The sequence below is a fragment of the Oryzias melastigma genome, linkage group LG20 (assembly GCF_002922805.2).
Source record: "Oryzias melastigma strain HK-1 linkage group LG20, ASM292280v2, whole genome shotgun sequence".
Classification (NCBI taxonomy): Eukaryota; Metazoa; Chordata; class Actinopteri; order Beloniformes; family Adrianichthyidae; genus Oryzias; species Oryzias melastigma.
Genome location: NC_050531.1, coordinates 1,697,987 through 1,710,189, shown reverse-complemented (window position 1 = coordinate 1,710,189; position 12,203 = coordinate 1,697,987). Strand labels below are relative to the sequence as shown.

At 41.6% G+C, this 12,203-nt stretch overlaps 2 long non-coding RNA genes across 2 annotated transcripts in view; one reads left to right on the top strand and one right to left on the bottom strand.

Moving 5' to 3' along the window:
- The window catches only part of LOC112150996, an 18,946-nt gene extending 15,087 nt beyond the window's left edge, over positions 1–3,859 (bottom strand). The window contains exons 1-2 of the long non-coding RNA XR_002920051.2: positions 3,591–3,859; positions 444–528 (exon numbers count right to left, since the gene is read on the bottom strand). This is a non-coding gene — a long non-coding RNA (uncharacterized LOC112150996). The remainder of the gene's footprint in view (positions 1–443; positions 529–3,590) is intronic.
- LOC118600240 lies at positions 3,605–11,614 on the top strand. Its single transcript, XR_004949854.1, has 2 exons — positions 3,605–3,719; positions 10,927–11,614. It is a non-coding gene; the product is annotated as an uncharacterized LOC118600240 (long non-coding RNA).
- The last annotated feature ends 589 nt before the right edge of the window (positions 11,615–12,203 follow it).

The window sequence follows — 12,203 nt, the reverse complement described above, 5'->3', positions numbered from 1 at the left end:
GGTAAAGTTTGGGGACCCCCGATTTAGATCACGTTTGAATGGTTCCTACACAAAATCTAGAGTACAAATGAAGTTTAAATCAGGACATACTATCTAAAGTTAAAGGAAAAAGAAAAAAAACAGACGCTCTCTTCACATAAAACCAGTTTTTGGTCTGAAAAAGACCACAGATAAACTATGAAACTCCAAAAACCTGCTTCCATGACAGGTTCCACTCAATATGACTTTTAACTACAAAATCACAGAAAGCGTCGGCGCTCTGCTGCTGATAAATGGAGAGCGCCGCATCTGCACGCTTTGAAGGAGTCTATAAAGTAACCTGACTCCTGCTTCTGAGGGAGAGAGTTAGCCACACAGGCCACCAGACAATGAGATTATCCAAACGCAATTAAACTCGGGGCCTTGTCTTGTGAAGTCTGCACCCCGTTCCTTTTCATCCTTACCTTTCCTTCCCTTCCTCAGCTCCCCATTGTTGTGTGATTAACTTCCAAGTACCAGCGGGGAAGTCTACATTCCCATTACCCAGATCTGTGGTGGGGACAAAAAACATTTGCTAATCACCAATCACAACCAGGAGCAAGGCACTCCAGCCTTTGCCAGCTCCATAATGTGAGTTATGTGCCGCCAGCTTCTTCTCCGAATGTGTTCTGCTAAAGCTGCACTCAGCTCTTCAAAGCAGCCGCTCCAACATTGTTCTGCCTCTGTTGCCATAGCGCCCAACCATCCAAACCCAGAACACAGACAATTCACTTAAAACTCCGAGTGTGATTTAGTCACAGTCATGTGGACAGAAACGACGTGACAGCAAAACAGCTCTGAGAAACGTCGACTCCAGGAGGAGCTCAGACGTCTTTTTAAGTCCTTTGTTCCCAATGATTCATCTCGGCGACATTAGCTCCTCCTGTCACTGCTGTCATGGTTCAAATCTTCGTCATGCTCAGATTAAAGCGGCTTTAAAAAGCAGTCGGGTCAGTACGGAAACCAATTTATGTACAACTGCTGTAAAACCAGTGGAATATCCCCTCCTGGGATGAATAAAGTTGAGATTTTTATTCCAGCAAGTCAGACCCCGTTCCCTCCATGTCCAGAGGTCAGGGTGTGGCCCGACAACCATCGATCCACGCCACCGCCATCTTTGTTGGTCTCGACTTCAGTCCAAGTAAACTGAAAACATCTGTGTTCTAAAGAGGTCAGAATACAAGAGATAGAGTTTTATCTTTTTTGTTTAGCCTTGATTTAAATTGAATTGTTTAAAAAAGGTAATGCACAAAGGATTCAAGAAGCATCTAAACAACAACAAAAACGAAATGAATTACGATGTTTTAAAAAATGAAATGTCAATGAAAGTCTATCTTAAAACTTTTATTGTACATGAGACGCACCAAACAATATGGAGCGAAACAAAAGAGTCAAAACTCAATCTGTCAGACGTTACTTATGCTAGAGAAGTAACTCTACAACTTGTTTGTGACAAACATTATCGATGCTGGAAGTGTTCGACACGTTAGTGCATTCACAATAATTATTCCAGCTTTGGTCGTAACATGAAGAGATAAACGGACCGATACCACAAAAGGAGACTACACACCGGATGCATCGGGGCGCACTTTCAATGAAGTCACTGCAAACGCACGCCAGACTTCCTGGCATCTAGTTACGTATGTTTTTATGTCTGGTCATGAGATATACGCACAAATAGTCCGGTTCGTTTCCAACCGGACTGAACTTCAGGTCACTCTGAGATTCCAGTCTGAATACGAAATGAGCCAAGAGCAGAAACACTGAACCCAGACGGCCACCGTAGGCGGCGTTCACGTGATGTAAACACGTTAGGAATTGATGAGCCGCGGACAAATGTAGACACTGATTCACTTCCTGTTGGACCAGTCACAGGAAGTGACTGGTCAAACTGATGACTTGTTAGAGCGTTGATTTCACACCACCAAAACACATAACTCACTATTCTGCTGCCATGACGTCACCCTAAAAATACTACTGTCGTCCCTTAACAGAATTCTCTTCAAAACAACATGAGACACCGCAACTCATTCAAATGTTGCCGGATGAATTAATAAAACAACTTTTAACGTGACCCACATTGATTCTACCAACAATCTACACGTCACACTTATTATCGTGTGTAGCTGTAGCTGTAGCCGTAGCGTCCCCAGTCACCGTCAAGCAGGATTCCTCCAAAGCTGCAGCACAAAGTGTTAAACCTGGCCTTCATAGAGACCAGAGCCGCCACGATTAGTCGACTTATCGACTATTAAAACAATCAATGACTAATTTATTAGTCGATTAGTCATTGCTTTATATTATATGGAGTCAGAGTGTAGTGAAATAAAAAGTTATAATTGCATTATGTGAGCTATTTTGGATAATTTAGGATTCTTTTCAGGTTTTTTAGGATATTTTGTAGTTTAGCTAATGTTTCAGCTGCATGCTAGCCGTTTTGGCTAATTTTGGCTTTTTCAGTTTTTTAGGCTAATTCCGCATTTAGCTAAAATTTTACCTGGCTATCAGCTTCAGCATCTTCAGCTGCCAAATTCAGCTTCCAGCATTCTCACTAACATTATCACAGGTAATGCTATACATCTAGTTTTTTGTTAGTTTACATCCAGTTTGTGCCTGACCCGATTAATCGTGTCGAGAAAAAATTATCTGGGATTCGTCGACTATTAAAATAATCGTTTGTAGAAGCACTAATACAGACACTCAAATCCATCAGAAAAATGAAAAGTTTGAATAAGTGAAAAATCCTGGCAAACCGTCGCAACTTCATCTTTTTGTTTTGACAGTTTGTTACGGGTCCCGAGTGCGGCGACCACAATAACAAAAAGAATGTTGTGTCTGGGAAAAAGAAAAGGAATCTCAGAGCAGGAGCGACACGAGCACTCTCTTCATTCTCCAAAGCACTTCTGTTTACCAAGTGCATCCACTTGTCCATTGTACAATTTGACCATAAAAGTCTAAAATATCTGATAATGTGCCAAATAAATAATTATTCAAATTTTCTGTTCTTTTTCCCTTTCTAATACATTACATTTTAATTTCAAAAGAAACATTCAATATTTACATATGTTAGATTCACCTTGGCTTTAATAATTGTAATGCAAACAAAATAAATAATGCTTTCCACTAATATTTAGCTATTCTAGCTTATAAATGCTGGACATTGCATATTTAGAAATCAACTTTTAATTAACAAACAAAATAACATTTACTTTATAATTCACTATCTCTTTGAAAACTGCTACAAGAACTATTTATCTTAATTATACTTTTAAACATGTTTAAGTTAGGTCAGGAGTTCTACAAAAGTCATTAAAATCTACGCAAACCCATAGATGTAACCATCCTACATGGCCACCATGAAAACACGGGCTCATAACCCAAATCTCGTCATCCAGACTCTCGCGAGATCACGGCAACTTCCCGTTTGGCTTTTCCCGCCAGTTCTCGCCGAAAAAGGGTTAAAGATTCTCGATTGAAATTAAAAATATAAAACAAATAATACCGGTAATTGACTAGAAATCAAACCAAAGCTCATGGCTTTTCTCTGTTGCCGTTTTAAACCGGATACTAACCTGGAAAAAGAAAAGGAATCTCAGAGCAGGAACGACACGAGCACTCTCTTCACTCTCCAAAGTTCTTCTGACGGAAACAGGAAGTTGCCCCGTCTTCAGCCACCTGGAGGCGCTGCTACAGTGTCGAAGGTTCCGCTTTCCAAACTCAACATCTAAATGTTCTTTTTCTTCCCTCTTTTTTCCACAGGCTACATTTAATCAATGTATAAAATAAATTAAATTATATTTTTTTAATTACGGAAAATGAATGGCTTTCAAAATAAAATACCAAATGTGGATGCACATTTTTGGGTGCACCACACAATGACTGAGGGGATGTTTAGTGACGCAGTTTTGTTTACAACCGTTGGTCGCAACCTTCAGGACTCGATATAAACCAACGGATTTTCCTAGTCTGAATACACCCTGATATTGCTAGGACTACGCTAACCAACCATGGTCGTCAAACAAAAAAAATAAATAAATAAATAAAACCACAGTCCGACACCACAACACGTAAGCTGAGTTAGCAACATTTTACCTGTCACAATCAAGTTGAATTCAGTGAACACAGCCAGAATGTTTCCATATGTAAAACGCTCCGGATTATGAGACGTGCTGTTGTTCTTTTGTTTTCATAGTGCAGAAAATACGGTACAATTATTATTATCGAATCCAGCGATAGGCAGTTCAAGGCCTCGAGGGCCGCATTCCTGCATGTTTTCCAACATACCTGCTCTGGCATGTTCTAATTGGCTGGACACACCTGAAGCAGGTAATGAGTAGATATATGGATATCTGGAAATCATGCAGACGCAGCGGCCCTCGAGGCCTGGAGTTGGTCTAATTCATTTGAAACTCTTGCAGATTATTCACATCGTTTCAAAAGAGGCCAGTAAAATGTTGGGTATGTACAGGAGTAATACAAGTATTTCACAATTATAGAAATGTATTTTGCTCTTTGATTTTCAACCTGAACTGAAAAACCACAATAGAAACAGGATCTTAACCATGAAGTGAGAAGTTCATAATCTGTAGATGCAGCGTTTGTTTCTGCACGTCAGGAAGCATTTGTTCATCCACACAGCTCAGTAATGAGACTCTGTTACTCCATCAGCCCGACTCAAGCATTCTTAATTGTTATACGTAAGGAAAATCACATTTGATGAGTTGACTAGTAGCTCAGTAATGAATCACTTTGCATGCACATTTTCTGCCAAGTTTGCCCTGACTTTGAACAAACCCTAATTATGTACATTAGTGGAAGTCAATGCCTTAATATTTAATAAATCCTGGATAATTCCTAAGCAATCAATTTAGATCAGAATCTCTTCCTAGCAAAGGTAGGAATGCTCTGTAAACTCCTCCACTGTCCCCGATGATGATGATGCCCATTTATATGCAGAGCCTCGCCGAGCTGGATGCATAATTACTTTATTTACTCCTAATCATATCAATACAGCTTTGTGCGGGGATTGGCTGGGCTCCGTACGGTTTTCCCTCCTCAGGATCAAATGACGGAGCTGAAGCCTCGTATGAGGAGAGATTAATAAACGGGTTACATCATCGGAATATTCCAAACAGGTCTTTCTGCACAAACAAACGTGAGTTTTGGATGAAGACACGTCGTCTGTTCTGATCGCTGTCGATATTTATCCAGGCTGGTTGATAATTGGGTTTAAAAATGTAACAAAATCCTCATCAAAACCAAAAACCATCAGAGCAAAAACACAACAACTCTCATAAATAGTAACAATTCATTCACCAACAACAATAGCAGCATTGCATCATGTTTGTAATAGGAAATGCCAGCCGCACTCCAGAGTCAAATTAATTGGATTACATTAAAGGGCTTTGAGTTGGCATGCATCTTGTAGTTGTGATGAAATGCAGTTCTTCACCTCTAAAGCAGCTGCAGCCGAGGAGGCAGTGATGGATGGCTCTTCCCTGCAGCCCGGCTAACTGCACCGAGCAGACATGGTTAATGCATGTGCCAGTGATTAACTGCTGTGTGCCTGCAGTGATAAGGAAGCATGAGGCAGTGATGCCCGCTTCAAACTTTTCTCTTAGATTGGAGGCTAGAAGTTGTTGAATGAAGAAGGACGAGGAATAGAAACGTGTTGATGTGTAGAAAAGTAAAATGTCACAAATGTGTCACAGAAAATGTACATACAAGCATCAGTTCAGGTTCCCTTAAAATGTTTCTCTACATCTTTTACAAACTTTATAAATATATTTCATAAAAAAAAGTTTTTCTATTAAATTCACACGTTTATTTGGGCATAACATACTCTGGAGATTTACTAATAGCCTATATCTAACTCACAAATGCCCTGATTGTTAGATATAAGCTGTATTTGGATAAAAAACTGGCAAACCGGTGATGCTTCGTTCACATCGGCCTCAGAATCCAGGTTTATGTGACCACTTCCATGAAAAGTCTACGTAAAAACACAATCTGGGCTTCTAGATTCAAAATTCTCATGTTCACGCATCACTATGCAAGTTTTTAAGTCAGTTTGTGGGCTTTATGTGGAAAATAACCGTCCATTAAAGGCAGGCTAAGAGTTAAACCAGTTCAACTGACCAATCAGGGACTTGAAATCAGTAATACCAACCATTTGAAAATGGTTGGTAATGGTTGGTAAAAAAAAAAAAAAACAGTAAACAAGTTCCTGGTCGCCCCATATCCAGCATGTGGTAGAAGCTGAAGTGACAGAGGCCGCCATGACACCCCCACGGAGAAGCAGACCGATGGAATCTGACAACCAGGACCCCCCAGACCAGAGCCAGGGGGACCACTGCAGGAGCCCCCCCCAGCCCCCAGCCAGAGAACAGCCCCCCTGCTGTGTCTGAGCCCCCCTCTCTTCAACCGCGGGTCCCACCAGCCACTGATGAGGGACTCGCCACCGCCTGGAAGCCTTCAGGAGCGTTTTGCTATTTCCCAGAATTCCCCTCTCTGCTGGTTTCTTTGAGGCAAACACAGTCATGGGCCTTCGGCGCCACAAAACCAAAAAAACAAAAGGAGAGAGTAAAACCAGGATCGTCCGGAAGCATCCGACGGCTGATCAAGCCCAGTTTGTGTCAAAAGAACGGCAGCGCTGGTGTACAACCAGTACCGCCTTAATTACAGAAACGGATTCACAACCTGAAACCAATTAGGTCCCTTTCAGCGCCGTCCTCCCTCCGGCGGGTTTTCAGCAGCAAAAAAGTCTCTAATTGCTGGAGTCCAACCCCTTTTTCAAGGCTTTTTATCTCAGATTCTTAAAGGGAATGTGACTGCAGTTGGGTTGATTAATATGTGCTTTCATCAGGTTTTTAAATCTCTGTTTTCTTATTCAAACCTTTGGATTTCCTGTGAACAAACCAAGAAAGCATCACATTTCTCCTTTTTTTAGGGGAACAGTCTTCCACTAAGGACAATGTTTCCTCTGGAGCTGATTGTGAAATCGTAGTTTAAACCACACAGAAAAGATGTATAGCAGCTGATATTAAAACCCAGTGGAGCCATTATTCCAGGCTACCTAGATAAGCGGCGTCTCTGATTCTGCAGCAAGTGGAATTCTTGGCTATCAGATAGAAAAAAAGACAGCAGGAAGAGGCGGCTAAGCTTCGTGTCAAAATCCTCTCCGATCTCAAATCCAAAGTGCGATTCTGTCTCACTCTCCCAGAAATTTCTCTCAGAAATTACCATTTACCAATTACACGGTGTCAGGAGTGATTCATATCTCTTTAATGAGAAATGACAGCAGATAGAGGAGAGCCACCTCGGCTTTGATTTCATTCTCTGTGTGACGTGACGATCTGTTGACTGAACTACCCGGCGAGTGGAAGCGGAGGGAGAAGGAGCCTTCAGCGCTCGCTCTGCCGCTTCCCCGTCAGTGCGGCGGGGAGTCCGAGAGGAGGTGGAGAGAGCTGTCCATCAGCTGCGCCTCACCTGGACTGAGCAGAGTCTGCGGCGGAGAGGCTGGATCCTCGTGACGACTGCCGTTTTTCCTGAAACACAAAGGAAGAGACGAGTTTTCTCTCAAAATCAGGATCAATTCCATATTTTAGTGTCTGTTGAGATCTTTGGAGTTTGTAGAAGGAATTTATAAACATTGTGTCTGCTGGTATAAATCGATAAACTCAAGAGAAGTGCCTTTGATCCTGTTTTTAAGACTACAATTCAACTACACAAATGTCATGAATGACATAAAGAAGTCTGAAAACCAGCAGAATGACTCGGTTTGGCCCCCGTGTGCACAAACGGCACAAACTTGGGGACAAAAGGTATTTTTACATTTTTAATAGAAACTGCAAGACATGAACCAACAAACTTCAAAGTATGAAATCATCTTTGACTGATTCCATTGAGCATCGTATGAAATTTAGGAGAAAATTAAACAAAACTCTCCTATTTCTTCTAAAAGTAATGTTTTGCTACACATATCTTTTTAATCATTCAAGTTTAAGTTTATTAGATTTATATGGCGCCTCAAACAAGGCGCTGCGCAGTAAAAGTTCAATTAGAACAAAAAAAAAACAACAGTTAAAATCTTAAAACAATTCCAGATAAAAAACAAATAAATTACATAAAAAACAAAGATAAGGCAATAAAACAGTAAAACACACCAGCAGAGCAGAGTGTCAAAAGTCAGGCGATAAAAATGGGTTTAAAGAAGTTTTTTTTAATGGACAGTGAAGATGTCTGCCGAATGTGGTAACACGTTTCACAATTTACAATGGATTTAAAATGAATTTAAATTATTCAAATATACAAAGAATAATAATAATAAAAAAAATCCAAGATACAAAAGAGCTGAAATGTATAAAAATAGAATTAAAACACACAAACTAGAAAAAGTGTAAACTGGTTAAATGACATCAGAAAAAGAAACAAAAACCCAAAAACTGAGCATGAGTCCTTAGAGGGACAACTGCAGAAACACCAGAAACATTAAAGTTTGTTTCATCCGCAGTTTTAGGAGAATTCTCTTTAGAAAGGCTGAAGAACGCACAGAAACACTTATTGAATTCCCATTTGTTGACAACAAATAAGAATTTTAAATTTCAATCATTAAAATTAACATCACAGCAATTTTTAAAAAAAAAACAACAAATCTTAAAATACTTTGATGCATAAGACAAATTTAGAGTATGTTTTTAATTTCCACATAAATTATACTTTTCGCAATCAACTGTTTTCTTTGTTGTTTTATTATTTATTTCTACACTACTCGGGGCTAAAATTTCAATATTTTACCTGATTGACCGACTGAGAGAGTTCCCTCCTTCAGTCTGGTTGGTGATTCCTTAATAATGTGTACTCTACGTATTTAAGGTATCTGTACAACAATCATTAAAAATCACTGTTAGAGCCACAAACTTATTCTGGATCGTGATCCACTTTGTGTCAATGAGTCAGAAGAACAATTTTCCGACTTGTGAAAATAAATGAGGATTTAGAGAAATAAAAAGAGTGAAGGAAAAAAGTTGAGTTCAGGTGAACAAAAGTCACAAACCACCAGAGGTTAATGCTTATTAGGAGACTGAAGAACATCTGGCTGAAAAGAAGGTTCTAGATATTCATGGTTTGAATATTATTACCATAAATGTTCCGTGTTCCATGTATTCATGTATATTTGAAGTTGAAGTGAAGACTCCAGGCTCAAGTGAGTCATGAAAACTCTTTTTGTCTGTCAATTTAAAGAATGACAAACCAGGCTCTGAGTTCAAACCATTTATTAAAAAATGGAAACAAAATCCAGGCAAAGTCTCTCGTCTACTTGTGTCTCTGTGGGAGTGGTGAACTGTAGACACAGCTACACTCGGGAACCGTATGGCTGTTTAACCCCCAAATCCAACCCTTTAATGCTGAAGGTCAAGTAGGGAAGTATTGGTCCCATTTTAAGAGTCTTTGATGGGACTTGAACATTGATTTGGATCCATGAGAGTCTATTTACTTAGTTCTCTCTGTGCTTCCATTTGGTGCAGTGCGATTCATGTGTTGTTCCTCTTTTCCGCTCCCTTCTGGGGGAGCGAGAGAGATTTTAGGATTCCAGGTGGATCGTCTGTGCTCCCGTTCTTTGCCATGGACCTCGCCTCTGGCTCGTCTTGGCGTGGAGCATGCCTCTGGCCCGACTTAGCCGTGGACCTCACCTCCGGCTCATCTTTTCCGTAGACCTCGCCTCTGGCCCGACTTAGCCGTGGACCTCACCTCCGGCTCGTCTAGGCCGTGGACCTCACCTCCGGCTCATCTTTGCCGTGGACCTCGCCTCTGGCTCGTCTTGGCTGTGGACCTCGCCTCCAGCTTGACTTGGCCGTGGACCTCGCCTCCGGCTTGTCTTGGCCATGGACCTCGCCTCTGGCTCGTCTTGGCTGTGGACCTCGCCTCTGGCTTGTCTTGACTGTGGACCTCGCCTCCGGCTTGTCTTGGCCGTGGACCTCGCCTCCGGCTTGACTTGGCCATGGACCTCACCTCCGGGTTGTCTTGGCCGTGGACCTCGCCTCCGGCTTGTCTTGGCCATGGACCTCGCCTCTGGCTCGTCTTGGCTGTGGACCTCGCCTCTGGCTTGTCTTGGCTGTGGACCTCGCTTCCGGCTTGTCTTGGCCGTGGACCTCGCCTCTGGCTTGACTTGGCCATGGACCTCACCTCCGGGTTGTCTTGGCCATGGACCTCACCTCCGGGTTGTCTTGGCCATGGACTTTGCCTCTGGCTCTTCCTGGCCGTGGACCACGTCTCTGGCTCGTTTTTGCCGTGGACCACGCCTCCGGCTCATCTTAGCCGTAGACCTCAATCCCACTTGTTTGCCAGTCCTGTGTGTCTGAACTCTACTCAGATACGTAGTTGTAGAGTTAGAAGAGCTAATTCCTCTTTAACAGTCCAGGTAAATCTCCTGTCCGTCCTGGGAGAGGATCTCTCCTTCAGGTGGACATGCCGGAGGTTTCTTCTTTTTCCTGGAATCAGTTTTTTAGGAGTTTTTCCTTACCAGGAAGGAGTCTTTTAGTTAGTCCGTTTAGTTTAGTAATCAGCTATTGTTTATTTTCATGACCGACCTTCTGCTTCTGCTACCAGCATGAATCCCTGGTCTCCCGACACTCCAGCCCGTTTTCCTGCAGTTCCTCAGACAACCCACCTCAGCGCTCAGACGATCTCCTTTACGGGAGCAGATGAACTAAAGCTGCCGATGATTATCATCTTGGAATATTCCCACAACTGTGGATGCCAAAGGCAAAGATAAATAGAGGAGGATGGAGTTGTGTGAGCCTGGGCTTACATCATTCTTCACAATCCATGCGACGCCTGCTTCATTTTGCTCTTGTTTAGCTTTTTGCTGTAAGATCACTAATCCCTAAATCTCTTCTTTATCTACAGGAAGAAAAGCTTTTGCTCCAAGACACGGAGAAAGATCATCGGGAGAAGAGTCCGTGAACGTTCGGCAGAGTAATAATTGTTCTTATTTAGAAAGAGAACCGACTGGTGAAAGTCGAAAACCTGATGATGTCTCCTGGAAAACTGTGTTTGGTTTCTAACCAACAGTGCATGACGTTCATTTGTGGAGGTATGGAGGAATTGAGGACAGAAAAAAACATTCAATCTGATCATGCATAAGTCTAAAAACCACATACAAAAGTAGTTTTTGTCCCGGTCAGGGATTGGAAAGCTCTATATGGTAACAGAAAAAGGAAAAACAGGAAAATAAGTGATTCCCGGCTGACAGGTTTTCTGGGGATTAGTGTGTATTTATTGGCTGAAAAGGAGTTTGCTCTGCTGGCCAAAAGTGTCCATCAGCATGGTATCGCCCATTTGTGTGAATTCTGGCTGTGGCAGCCATCTATGAATGCTACATCCGTAGCATTCGTCACCATGACAACCCTGACTTTTTTTCCCCATCTGTATGCACTGAAACAGAGCTGTGTGCATTAAGCAGAGGCTATCTGTCAAACATGACAATTTCACAATACTTGACAAAGTGATGCTTGTTTGCATTCTGGGCTTGTTTTCAGGAAATCGCTCTGACTGGATCACACGAAGAAACAAAAACACAAAAGCCAAAAAAAAATTAATTTGAAGCTTAATCTCACCTAAAAACTTGAAGCAGGTGTGCGGCAACTTCTGTCCAAAACTAAGATGTGTCACATGGAAGAAAGCCACACTACAGGAACCGTAATGGAGACCATGATCATTTTGAAGAAGAAAAAAATTCACGAAAAGCCACATTTTTCATATTTTTGACAAAAAAAATAAATGAAAGCATAAAAGGCCTGAAAGTGACAATTTTAAGAATATAAATGTAAAGTAGAAGAGGTGAGAATTCTCTAGTGTTTAGATCTTATTTTGTTTCTATTTTATTGGAATCTGGACGTTCATGCAGATTCATCTCAGATAGAAACCGGCCACGACTGCGGAGGAAAAGCACCAACGACACCTTCAAACTCTCAATATCCTCGTTTGTGTCTCTTTATTGGTTTCAATCTGGGGTCAGTCATTGGCCTTAACTGGAGGTCCAACAAAACAAACAGAGATCCAGTATATAATACAGCTGTTTGTCTCTGTGACCATGTTAGTATGATAGCAGAAAACACCAAAGATGATACAGAAACATCATCTGTATTCACCTTTGGTTGAATAAATGTTAAGGCGAGTTTGGT